This window comes from Lynx rufus, unplaced genomic scaffold, assembly GCF_022079265.1.
Source record: "Lynx rufus isolate CCGP_SWC_20201006 ecotype Redwood Valley unplaced genomic scaffold, mLynRuf1.p SCAF_2, whole genome shotgun sequence".
In the NCBI taxonomy this organism is placed as follows: domain Eukaryota; kingdom Metazoa; phylum Chordata; class Mammalia; order Carnivora; family Felidae; genus Lynx; species Lynx rufus.
In genome coordinates, this window is record NW_025814834.1 from 14,097,136 (window position 1) to 14,110,169 (window position 13,034).

The 13,034-nt window shown below is 42.0% G+C and overlaps 1 non-coding gene across 1 annotated transcript; it reads left to right on the plus strand.

Moving 5' to 3' along the window:
• The first annotated feature begins 224 nt into the window (after positions 1 to 224).
• On the plus strand, positions 225 to 297 carry TRNAF-GAA (transfer RNA phenylalanine (anticodon GAA)). The gene has a single exon. It is a non-coding gene; the product is annotated as a tRNA-Phe (tRNA).
• Positions 298 to 13,034: the final 12,737 nt, after the last annotated feature.

A 13,034-nucleotide genomic window follows, 5' to 3' on the forward strand; every position in this document is an offset into this window, starting at 1 on the left:
TATTTTTAATGGGAAAAACCGATTGCAGGACAGTTAGAAACACAGCTGAGAAAAGTGAAATTATTTATTGCTTCGGCTAAGAGACAGGGATCTTGCCTCATCACCTTCTGTGACATTTGTTAAATGTCTACCTCCAGCTGAACCTGAATATTGATTTTTTTTTTTACTGCTGCAAAACCAAATATTCTTCCATTATAGTTACACGGGGAAAGCTGTCCAAACGAGCTGAAATAGCTCAGTTGGGAGAGCGTTAGACTGAAGATCTAAAGGTCCCTGGTTCAATCCCGGGTTTCAGCAGTGTTTTTGATGTTTATGCTGAGTCTACTTTCTGGCAGTCTTAACCAACATATAAGCTGTAAGGGAAATATTAGGTTCTCATGCCTTGGGTGGATCATTGGCTTTTCAGGGAGGGGTGATGTCCGATGTCTTGGGGGGCCCTTTTATGTAAACCCACAAGCAACATTGTACTCCCTGACTGTAATAATAATAGCTGACGTGTATAAGGTACTTACTATATGTCCAGCTTTCTTCTAAGCTCTATGTAGTCACTTATTTAAAATGGCCACTAAAATTCCCCGTAACTACTCATTAAATCAGTGAAGCTTGTGCTTGGGGCCTGGGATGTGGTAGATACACAGTTAATGATTTTTACTTCGACTGTCATTATTATTCCTATTGGCTAGGAACTTCCCAAGCTAGAGCTATGAGATGTGAGTTATTTCTAAGGACCTTTCACCCCACTGTCTGATAAGGCAGTATGCAAGGTCATCATGTCCCTCCTGATTACTTCCAAATTCTGCATTAACAATTCCTTGCTTTTATATGGTCAGTGTGAAAGGATATTTTCCCACTTTGCAGAAGGGGATTTAGCTTGTTTTCCAAAGGCTTCACCTGAATTCATAGGAGTGGGGGAAGGGGGTGTCTTCAAAGTCTCCGAAACTGAATGCAAACTTGAGTGTTCGTGTGCCCGTTTCCCTGGGAAGAATGTCAACGGGGATCAGATTCTAGGTTTGTGACCTAGAAAAGATTTAGAAAGTTTGGTTGTAAAAGATTTCCTCGTCACAAATGCTTGCTAGTAATTTACGACCTGGCCTTTTGATTTTGCCAACGTGCTGAGTGATAGGACTTTTCCTTATTGTGTTTGTCCCTCGCTCAACGCTGTATCTACCATGTGGTGGGTTTCAGGAGGGAGCCCAGATTGTCAGCAAACTTTCCTTTGTCCGGGTGTGGTCTTGAAGGCAAATTTCCCATAGTGGAACAGACTTGACCAATTTTGGAGGCCGCCATGCTACTTTGGGGCACCTTTCATGACCCACCCCCCAACACCATGTTTACTCTGCAGAGGTGGGTCTCACTCCACTGAATTGTCTCTTTTCTGGGAACATTAAGGATGAAGTCCCCTCATTACCTTTATTATTCTACTTTTTAAAAATCTTTAATTCTCGTTGATGGCATCTGTAGACAGTCCGGATGTCCAGAAGCAATACCAGGCCATGACTGCTGTCCTTCCATCTTCACATTATTTCATGTCTGTCACCTAAATGACATCACCAGGACTTGGCTGTGCTTTGGTCAAGAGGTAGTGTTTCCAGTTAAAGCCAGGGGTCCTCCGGGCTTCCGGCATTTACAGAACGTATAAATGCTGCAGATTATCCTGTCTTGCTTCCTCATTTCCCCAAGAATGTAACCACACTTCCAGAAAATCTGCCCCCCTGAAGACAGAATTGGCTCAGGAATGGAGTTCTCATGATGAGGCTGGGGCTAGGGAAGGGGGTCCCAGAGAAATCTGACGGCTAAAGGTGTGAGTCAAGTGCGTGGAGGAACATCTAGAGTCCAACATCAGAGTCCACTTCCAAACGCAAAGTCCACTGGGATAGAGGGAGGATCTGGGTCAAAATGAGGAGACCAAGTGTTCTAGGCCAGGCCGGGGCAGGGGGGGAGTCTCAGGGAAGAAGATGGGGAGCAAGCCTCAGTGGTCAACAGGGTTAGGGTGGTGTCAAGGGCCCTCTGGACAAGATGGAAAGCACTTTGAATTCTTCCCAATAATCTCTGCACCGTTATTACATGGGATTGGGCTCTTCACTATTTGTACATATGTGTGTATACACACCTGTACACATACACAAACACAGTAGTGTTGGTGTCTAAAGGGAATATGAATTATATTGACCAATATATTGACCAATTATATTGACCAATTGGAAAGAGAATCAAGTATTTTTAAATAAAAATGTGTTATGGTTATTATGATTATAAAAATGTATAAACTACTGAAACATTAACATTTTTATAGAACTATATTGCTTAAAAAGCAAAGATAGGTCTACTCTAATCCCAGCCCTGGAGATAGCCATTGTTAACAATCTGGTATCTACACTTTTTCCAGATGTTTTTCTACACACTGTTAATATAAAATTAACATACATACACATAAATGCAATTATAATTTACCTAGAATTAGACCATTAGGTCATAATATTTTCCCATAATTTCCAAACTGTGGGACTGAATGCATAAAATAATAACAGATATGTTTTCTTTTCATGTTTCTCTTAATGGAAATAAAGTATTAAGAGGGTAAGGCATAAAAACTCGAGCTTTCACTATAGCATAATCCAAATTTTTGAAAATCACACTTCTATAAAATCTTTTTTTTGTTTGTTTTTAATGCTTACTTTTGAGACAGAGAGCACAAGCGAAGGAGGGGCAGAGACAGAAGGGCACAGAGGATCCAAAGCCGGCTCTGTGTTGACAGCAGAGAGCCCAACACGGGGCTGGAACTTGAACTGTGAGATCATGACCTGGGCCGAAGTCAGACGCTTAACCAACTGAGCCACCCAGGCGCCCCACACTTCTACAAAATCTTAAGTGAGGGAGGCAAAAGAGTCTTACCAGTAACAATGATGATAATAGTAAGAGGAAATATTTAGTGAATTTTTACTCTGGGTCAAGCCCCACTTTGTGCAATTTACAGGAATTAGTTCATTTAATTAGTGATGAAGAAATCTAAAAAGCAAGCAGCAAATAAGCATTTGTAGCAATTTGAGAGTATTGCAGAGGGAGGGGCCTCCATTTTATGAGGAGTAGGAAGTTAACAATGTCACAAAGTCCGAACAAGAGCTAACGGGGACTGGCAGGGTGCAGGGCATTTAGAGAAAACGCTGCCATTATCTCTGTAAGGTCAGAGATCATAAATTGTCTGTATGAGTACAATCTGTTCAGTAATATATGTGTGTGTCTGTGTGTGTGTGTGTGTGTGTCTGTGTGTGTGATAGCTTATATATCTGTTATTGAACTCATATTGATCATAAAAATACCAAATTTGTTCCTTTAATTTTTCATTCTTCGTGTGATGTTTAATTCACAATGATACAAAACACTTTTACAATCTTTATTATTAATGATCACAATTTGCATAAAATCACTTAAAAAACCCCAAAGACACATGGAGGAAGCTGGGATTACATTTACAACTCATTCTCTTTGGAAATGTAAAATGTTGGCTAGAACTGATAACGTGGCCAGTATAAACCTGTTGGAAACTGTATAAACGGTTTAAAATCTAGTATTTTTTCCAGCACGAGTTCATTGTGCTTCTCCATTTGGGGTCTGTAATCAGTGGAATGGAAATTAAAATTGTGTGCATGCTTTTCTTTCCCCCAGAGTCTGTGAAACCCTCCAAATTAACTCCAAAACGTATTCAACCTATTTCCTGAAAAGTCTGGTGGGTAATTTTATGGAGGTTGTTCAGTGTAATAGAGACAACAGAGCTTTTCAGGTAAGCTAATGGGGAAAGAGAAGGACTGGGGAAACGGAGAAAGAACAGAAAAGAAAAAGTGGATATCATCTTCTGAAAGGGCTCAGAAACTAGCAGTAGATTAGGAAAATTAGGCTAGGGCCGCCTGAATGGCTCAGTCACTTAAGTGTCCAACTTCGGCTCAGATCATGATCTCATGGTTTGTGGGTTTGAGCCCCATGTCAGGCTCCTTGCTTGTACCTTGGAGCCTGCTCAGGACTTTCTCTCTTCCTCTCTCTACCCATCCTCCTCTGCTCTCTCTCTCCCTCCAAATAAATAAATGAACATTTAAGAAATAAAAAAAGAAAAATTAGGCTGAAGAGTCTACTTTTCCTACTTTTCCAGGCATACAGGGTGTGGGCTTCTCCTTAGAAAACTAAGAAGCATGGATCTCCAGTCTTGGGAACCTCTAATGGTTTAGCGTAGAACTGGCAAAAGTTCACAGATGAGCACGTCTTTTCCCACATGATTTTAAAGCTCTACGTGTCCACATTTTATCATCTTTTATATTAAAATCTGTGAAAGCTAGGGTGCCTGGCTGGCTCAGTCAGTAGAACATGCAACTCTTGATGTCGAGGTTGTGAGTTCGAGCCCCATGTTGGGTACACAGATTACATAAAACACACAATCTTTTAAAAAAGGGAAAAAATTGACATCCGTAAACGCTGCTTGAAAACCTACAGCAGTGATTGCTGCATGCCAAAATGCAGCCACTTCTTGGATTAAAAAAACTTTCGAAAGTGGTCCTGACTGAATGCGAAGCCACAGACTTAGTCTGTATATTTTTTTTCCTTCACACGATGGTCTCTTCTTCTGTCTTTTAAATAATTTCCATGTTTGGGTTCCTTTCAGAAGAAAGTTCACGGAAACAATTATAGATAGCCAATGGAAAAGAATTGTTGTAGAGAGCCTGGTGATACCTACCCAACTCTCTCAAGAACCTCACTCCAAAAATACAGTTTCAGGGCCCCTGGGTGGCTCAGTAGGTGAAGTGGCTGACTCTGGATTTCAGCTCAGGTCATGATCTCAAGGTTTGTGAGACCGAGCCCCTCATCGGGCTTTGTGCTAGACTTGGAGCCTGCTTAAGATTCTCTCTCTTCCTCTTTCCCTCTGTCTCTCTCTCTCTCTCAAAATAAAATAAATGAAAAACATACCGTTTGAAAAGCTGTGAAACGTATGAAACGTCTATGTCTAGTTTCATTGCGGATGAAGTACACCTGAATAATTTTGTGTAACTGATGAAGATCCCAATTCTTCTCTGTTTTTCTTTTAGAAGCTGCCTTGATATCTTTCTCCTAGGAGAATTAAGGGAAGATTTGACAATGCTATATAATGTGTACATTTTTCGCTCAGTTTGCATGGTTGGCCTGAGTTTTTGCATCAGTTTGAAGAAGCGAGTTGACTGAAAATGCCCTTTTATGTCTTCATGGAGATGTAAGATCCATACCTACCATCAACGCCTTTCCCTGTCAGTTACACAGGAGGATTCGTAGCTTCTTTTACCCACATATCACTCATTTGATGTCCCTCAATCTTCTGATGAAGAGGAAGCAGGGAGAGGTTCCTTACTTTATCTCCGGGGCGTCACATTTCCCACTCACCTGCAAGGAATTCTCTGCAAAGATGACAACCAATCCCGGACTTACTGGCTAGGCTACCGTGATCTGGAAAACTTTTCAGAGGTTATTTTGCAGAGCTGATAAAGTTGTTCTACCAAAAGCCCAAGAATAGGCACCTTGGTCTTTTGCCAATTTATCGAACTTGTAAAAAACCAAATTTGTCCAGAAATGAACATTTACATTCCCTGTGTGTTTCCATATAGTTAAAGAATAACACCTTCCATAAACCAGACCTTAGCTGGCCTCAGCCCTATCCCGAGCAGTTCTATTCTTTCTTTTATGTAAACCTCACAGCATCCCATGTTAGCCCCATCTTACGGAAGAGGAGCCCAGACGTAAAGGGGTTTCAGCGGCTTCCCCAACATCAGGCAAAGGATCAGGACAGCGTTTAGACTTGTCTGACCTCCAAACCCTGGCTTATTTGCCCTGCTTGGTCCCTTCCTGGATGAGTGGTCTGTTGATCAATTCCACATGTCCATGGATTAGATTAAAGAGTCCATATTAACTGCATAATTTCATCCTTACCTTCTTTTCCTAAATTAAATGTTCACACCGTCACGGAGACAGCACTGATTTACTGGTACTGATTATGTGCCAGGCGCTCAGCTGGGCAGTGCCACATACTTTCATTTACTGTAATGACAGCTCTGGAGGCAAGCATGATTACCACCTCGACTCTGGGGTAAGGACATTGATGTGCAGAGAGGTAATCTATCCATGGGCATACAGCGAACTGGGGACAGAGCCAAGATTCCGTCGATCCCTGCTGATGCCCCAATAAAGTCTTCCAGGAGCTGATAATGTCATTTGATGACAACCAATGTTTTAATTCACACTTACACTTTGCCTTTGACCAACCAAACAGATTCTTTCTTTTGGCACACATTAGCTTGTTGTTGTTGTTGTTGTTGTTGCTGTTATTGTTGTCGTTGTTGTTGTTGAAGCAGACCACACCCCATGATTCTGGGGTGGAAAGTGATATTTGGAGGAATAGATTTTTCTCTTTGATCCTTAACTTTTTTTCCTAATTTGCCAAGTACTTCTCCTCCTCTCCTTCTCCTCCTCCTCCTCCTCCTCCTTCCCCTTCTCCTTCCCCTTCCACTTCCCCTTTCCCTTCCCCTTCCTCTTCCCCTTCTTCTCCTTCTCCTTTCTTCTTTTTTAAGGACCTTTATCTTTTGTTTTAGGACATAGATCTCAGAACGGTCTTGAACATGTGTAGGTCAGTAAGAGTAAATTTCAGATCTTCATTGAAAAAAAATTAAAATTTGGGGCGCCTGGGTGGCCCAGTCGGTTAAGCATCTGGCTCTTGATTTTAGCTCAGGTCATGATCTCACGGTTCTGAGTCTGAGCCCTTTGTTGGGCTCCGTGCTGACGGTGCAGAGCCCGCTTAGGATTTTCTCTCTCTCTCTCTCTTTCTCTGCCTCTCCCCCACTCACACATCTCTCTCTCTCTCTCTCAAAAATAAAATAAACATCTAAAAATATAAAAAATAAAAAAATAATAATCTTTCATCTGACAACACACTAAAGTTAAATATGATGGGGTGCCTGGGTGGCTCAGTTGGTGAGCGTACAACTTTGGCTCAGGTCATGATCTCATGGTTTGTGAGTTCGAGCCCCGTGTTGGGCTCTCTGCTGACAGGTCAGAGCCTGGAGCCTCATTTGGATTCTGTGTCTCCCTCTCTCTCTGCTCCTCCCCCATGCATGCTGTCTCTATCTCTCATAAATAAATGAACTTAATAAAAAAATTTTAAAAATAAAAAAAAAATAAAGTTAAATATGAAAGTTCCTCTTGCACTAAAAGGTAGAAAGGAGTTTGAATGTCTTACGGTTTTCTTTATCTTGACCTGAATATGGATTTCTACCGTGAAAATTGACATTTGTGTTTGGCGAGCCTCAGAGAACCTAGGGAAGGCCGTTTATTCCAGCCCACCTCACAGAGTGCCATGGACACATTATGTGCTGGGCAGATACATTATTGAAGGCTTCCTCCCCCTGTTCAACCAAAAACCTCTAACCTGTGCCTTGAAATAATGGGGCATCAGTCATACTTTGTCAACCAACTCTGTGGAGACCCCTGGCTATGTAAGCTCGGGGAGGGGTGGGGTGGGTGTGAACTTGGCTGGAGTTAGGTTTGGCAGCTGAACCCTCCCGGCTGTAGGCAAGGCAAGCCTCAGGCTTCAGGGTGTGCCAGACCCATTAAACCCCAGATTTACTCCTTAGCTGTAAGGACACTACCTTATTTCTGAGATGAAGGGTATTTTCTCCTCTTCCCTCCTTTAGACTCTATTTAGACACTGATCATTCCTGCCAGAAATGCACTCTTTCATGGTCTGTGCACAAACTTTGAGATTCAGCTCTGTTCCTGGCTCCCCCGGAAGCCCCCGATAATTATTCAACCCCACACTGACCTCCAAGCTGCAAAGTCCTGTCAGCCGCTAATTTTCATGTGTTCTTTGCTATTCCACGTCCTGTCATTTCATCTAGGCAGGCTTTCCCCGGGACACACATGCTGCCTGGTATGTGCCACTGTCTTGAGGACATAGCAAATGACAGTCCAAGCCTTAGAACTCTAGAATCTCTTGCAGAGACACTGTTTACTCACAGGCCAAAAAGCCCAGGGATCCTGTGCCTTTGCCAAAGCAAATTAGCAGTTGGAAGAAATATCTCACACAAGGGGATTTTCAACTTCTCTTTTCTGTTTTTTTTTTTTTTTTTTTTTTTTTTAAGTAGGCTTCATGCCCACCGTGGAGTGCATCGCAGGACTTGAATTCTAAACCATGAGATCAAGACCTGATTTCAGATCAAGAGTCGGACAGAACCAACTGAGCCACCCAGGTGCCTCTCAACTTGCTTTTTAATACCACTGCAACCCATTCAGATGAGCTGAGACCTTTTTGGGTCATCTTTTACAAGGGAAAGACCAAATAAGTGACAGTCTCGCAGTCATTTTCCAGGCCATGTGACCTGGAATCCCATCCTATAGGATTTGTATTTTTCAAATTTGTATCTTCTTAGAACAACAGAAATTCCTTTAGACATCTGCAAGTAAGTTTCAAATTTAAATTTGGCTGAGATTTGACACTAGTCCCATGTGTCATTCTCAAAGTTTATTTATTTATTTTTGACAGAGAGAGAACGAGAGGGAGCGTAAGCTGGGGAGGGGCAGACAGAGAGAGGAAGACCCAGAATCCAAAGCAGGCTCCAAGCTCTGAGCTCCCAGCACAGATCCCAATGCTGGACTCGAACCCTCGAACCATGAGATCGTGACCTGAGCCGAAGTCGGACGCTCAAATGACTGAGCGACCCAGGTGCCCTAGTCCCTTGTATATTCTTTAAAAAAAGGCTCTCAAGTTGAGGTATAATTCACATACAGTAAACTCACTCTTTTCAGCATACAGTTTTGAGTTTGACCAATGGGCAGTCACGTAGCCACAACCACAACTAAGGTACAGAACCCTTCCGTCACCACCCATCAAATTCTCCCAGTCCTTTATAGCTAACCCCTTCTCCCATGTCCAGGCAGCCACTCATCAGTTTTCTGTCCCTATGGTTTGGGCTTTTCCAAAACTGCGGTAGAATCATGCAGTATGTAGCCTTTTGAATTTGTCTTCGTTCACTTAACATAACGTGTTTGAGATTCATGCAGGTCATTGTGTGTATGGAGACTTTATGCCCCTCTATTGCTAAGCACACTTATTCCTTTATGCGTTTTTGGAATGTGGGCTTTACAGCGAGTGTGGGGTAGGAAATGTGAACACATTTCACGATGCCGTGCTTTAATCAATCCCTGCAGGCCTGTGAGGTGGGAATAGTCTTTTTTTTGTTTTGTTTTAAACCTTCATTACTGTAGTTCGATGGCACATCCCTGTCAAATTGTACACATATAAACATAAAAAGATAATTACAGAGAAGGAAGTTGACGGGAAAAAAAGAGACGCTTTCGTGTTCCTAATGTACTTGCCACACATCAGAGTTTCCAGACATCGAAGTTAGAGCTAGGAAATTTCTCAAGACGATGCCCCAAGGACCTCTGTGCGTGGACACTCCCAGATCTGTTTCCAAGACTGTTTTTAATCTTTCTGGAGCCATGATTTCCCAGACTCCTGCTCTTCTCTGCTCATCCTCTGTGGCTGCACCTGCTCTCAGGTGGGTTATCAGAACAGCCTCCTACCCTGCCTCTGAGCCTCTGCCCTGGCCCCTGCATTTATTCTAACCCAGCAGCGGCAGCGATCCCTAATGTTCCTAGGGAACATCCTAGGGATGTTCCTTTAGACATCCCTAAAGCAGATGTCTCATTCGCCTGCTCAAAACTGTTCGTCGATTGCCATTTCCCTTAGACGAGAGCCATGCGGGGGGGCCCCCCTGGCCTGACCTCACTCTCACTCTATTTACCCCACTCGCTCTGGGGCAGGCACCCAAGTGCTGAGATATTCCACGACATGCTCTTCCTTAATTCCTCCACCTCCTCCAAATCTCTGCTCAAGCCACCTTCTCAATGATACCACTGCATCCCCCCCATTAAAACTCTAATCTGTCCCTCACCCCATCCCAGCCCTCTCGATCACTTTTACTGTACTTTTCCCCTACCTCCCAAGAGCTCTAAACTCGTATGATGATGCCCAGATTCTTGATATGGCGGCTAGACTTTAGAGGAGTCACATTTCTAAACTGTTACTCATGATTCCGATTTGTTGGTGTGGTTTCCAGCCAGGCACTGTGGTGGGGGCTGGGGGAACGAGGGCTTTAATGGGAACAGGTGCAAAGATGGCGGAGGGAAGCGTCTGAAAAAGAAGCAGGAAGACAATAGGGAAAGATTCGGGGAAAATTCAGAAGAAGCAATCTCTGATTTCAGCCAGAAAGTTGAGCAGAAGTTTGCAAATCAGATGGGGAGAGGCCATTGTTCTCTGTAGAGAAGAAGTGGAGAGCCTAGGGCTTGGAGCCACCCTGAGGCTCCCAGTGGCCTGGGATCAGGCTGGACCAGTGGGCAGGACCAGATCGCTAAACGCTTTGACACCTTACTAAGGAGTCTGCACTTGACCACACAGGGTCACTAATGCAACTTCATTTAGAAAGTTTAGCGTTTCTCAAATGCTGGCGCACTTGTTCCAGATTAGGAATTTATCTTAGCTGGACTGTGACTTCTTAGGCTAAGGAATGTTTAATTTTCTCTGCTTAGTCTGAATCCGACCTCTCTGATGTACACAGGAAGCTGAGGACCCGGGGAACAGGGTCTCAGTGCATGCTTTCAGCTGAGGAAGAAAGAATATTATGTATATAAACATTCTTGTGTAAATATACGCACAGGACAAGTGAAAAGCTGTTTTCCTGTATCATGCTATCTTTAGGCGTGAGGCAAAGGAATCAGACTTTAGCATATTGAAAAGATTTCTCCGTGAGAAATAACCATGCTGAGGTCATTGGGTTTTCAGTAATGTCTTTCTTAAATTGCAGAAGTTCCTTTCGCCGTTTCAATAAATCAAAATTCCCAGAAGAAAACAAAACAAAACAAAACAAAACAAAACAAAACAAAAATCAATCCCTACAATCTTTTTCTTTATACTTCCTCATTTCTGCTCCCCGTGATCTAAAATTCAGTCTTTCCCCAGCACACACACTTTTTTTTCCTTTCAGTTACTAAATTGAGAAACGTTCAGGGATCTTTGGCCCTAAGTTTCGGCAGCTCAGACTTCTCTGGACACAAATGAGTTCTTCAGTGGCAAGCAAAACTGTCTTTGCCCCATGATTCCATTGGTCTTTGGAATGATCAAAGGTTCAGTGAAGATTTGCTAGGTCTTTACATTGAAGGTTACATAGTTATGAATATCCAAAGAGATACAGAATGAACCATTTGGTTCACGTTTGGGCTTCAAAGTTTCCTAGCAGTGCTTTGGGTAATCAAGTGACACGAAGTTACATTCTTTCGGGACTCTTATTACTTATTAAAATGAGCTGTTTTATTTAAATAAGTTTGGATGCGAAGCAAAAAGCCAATGGTGTGTCCAATGAGCGATAACTAATGATGTGTCTACTTAGTTCTTAGTTCAACAAGTTCATGGGGAATACAAGGATCCATTAAATGAAAATAAACTTTTTGCTGGTTGAAAATTTCCGGTGAGCTTTATAATAACCAAAATAATACTCGATGAGATGTCCAAGTTTTATCCTCTGATAAAATCAAAATTTGCTGCTTATTATGTGAATGTGGCATTTGCAAAGCTGTCAGGGTGATTTTCGGCTCAAAGATCCCTCCACACCCTGCAATGCTTGCAAATCAACCAAAGAATAGTCAGGTAGTCAATATTCATGAGGAAGTGTCCCCTATATCTCTAGATCACTGTCAAGTCAAGACAGGTAAGACACGAAGGCCTGATGAACTGGGTTCTAGCTCAGGCTTCATCAACAACTGTCTTTACAAGTCAATGAATCTATCTGAGCCTTAGTTGTTTTCTGTAAAATAAAGGAGCTAAACATACCTCATTTAAAACTAAATACGAGGGCGCATGGGTGACTCAGTCAATTGGGTGTCTGACTCTTGACTTCAGCTCAGGTCATGATCTTATGGTCCTGGGATTGAGCCCCTCATTGGGCTCCATGCTGAGCAGGGAGCCTGTTAGGGATTCCCTCTCTTCCCTCTCTCTCTCTCTCTCTCTCTGCCCCTTGTTCATGCACACACGCTTTCTCTCTCTCTCTCAAAATAAAATAGACTTTAAAAATTAAATATCTTAAAATTCTACAAAACTATAAATCATTCTTTTGTTCTTATTCCCAGTAGTTGATAACTTTCTACTTGTGACTTCCAGGAAATAAACTCATAGCCTGGGGCCTTAAATTATATTACACTCCTGAGTTAAAGAACGAGATTAATTAAAAACATTAATCTTTAAATTGACAAGCTTAGGTATTTTCCTATAGCTTTCATTTATTTCTCCCACTGAGTGATTAATAACGAATAATAAGTATTCTTAATAAATATCAGACAATTAAATGAGCATTCCTAGGGATTGGCCTGGGCGTAAGGAATTTTGAAATATGTTAATATGCAGCCAGGGTTAAGAATACTTCCTATATAGGTATCCTGATCTTTTTCACATTTTAGGTGAAGCTCACTGTGCAAAAATGTATCCAGACCCAAATAATGATTCAGCTGAACTAACTCAGGCACAAGAATAATCTTTGAGTTTCTGCAAAAGTAGCTAACAAACGTGGGAGCTTTGAGAAAGAAAAGCTCCACTACGTGGGCAATCTGCCCTCCAATTTTCCGCTAAAACACAGAACTGCAAGGATGAAGTGAGAGCAAATGGAAGGATAATCATTTTAGATTTAGATAGAGTGTGCGCATGTATTTAATATATATGTGTATATATTTTTCAGTTTATGTGCTTTATATTTTAAAGAGATTTCACCAAGTTCTTTGGGATGTTTACAAACACTAAATCATCCCAACACGAAAGAAATTCATTATATTGGAGAATCAGGGCCATGGTCTATTTGTTGGTTGTCATAGAAACAGACAGTAAATAGACTAGATTTCCTAGGATGGTGTCAATTTCATGTGATTTTATTGTTTTTGATAAAGTCCATTCTTGGAATGTACATGTGTGATTTGATAAACTCGTT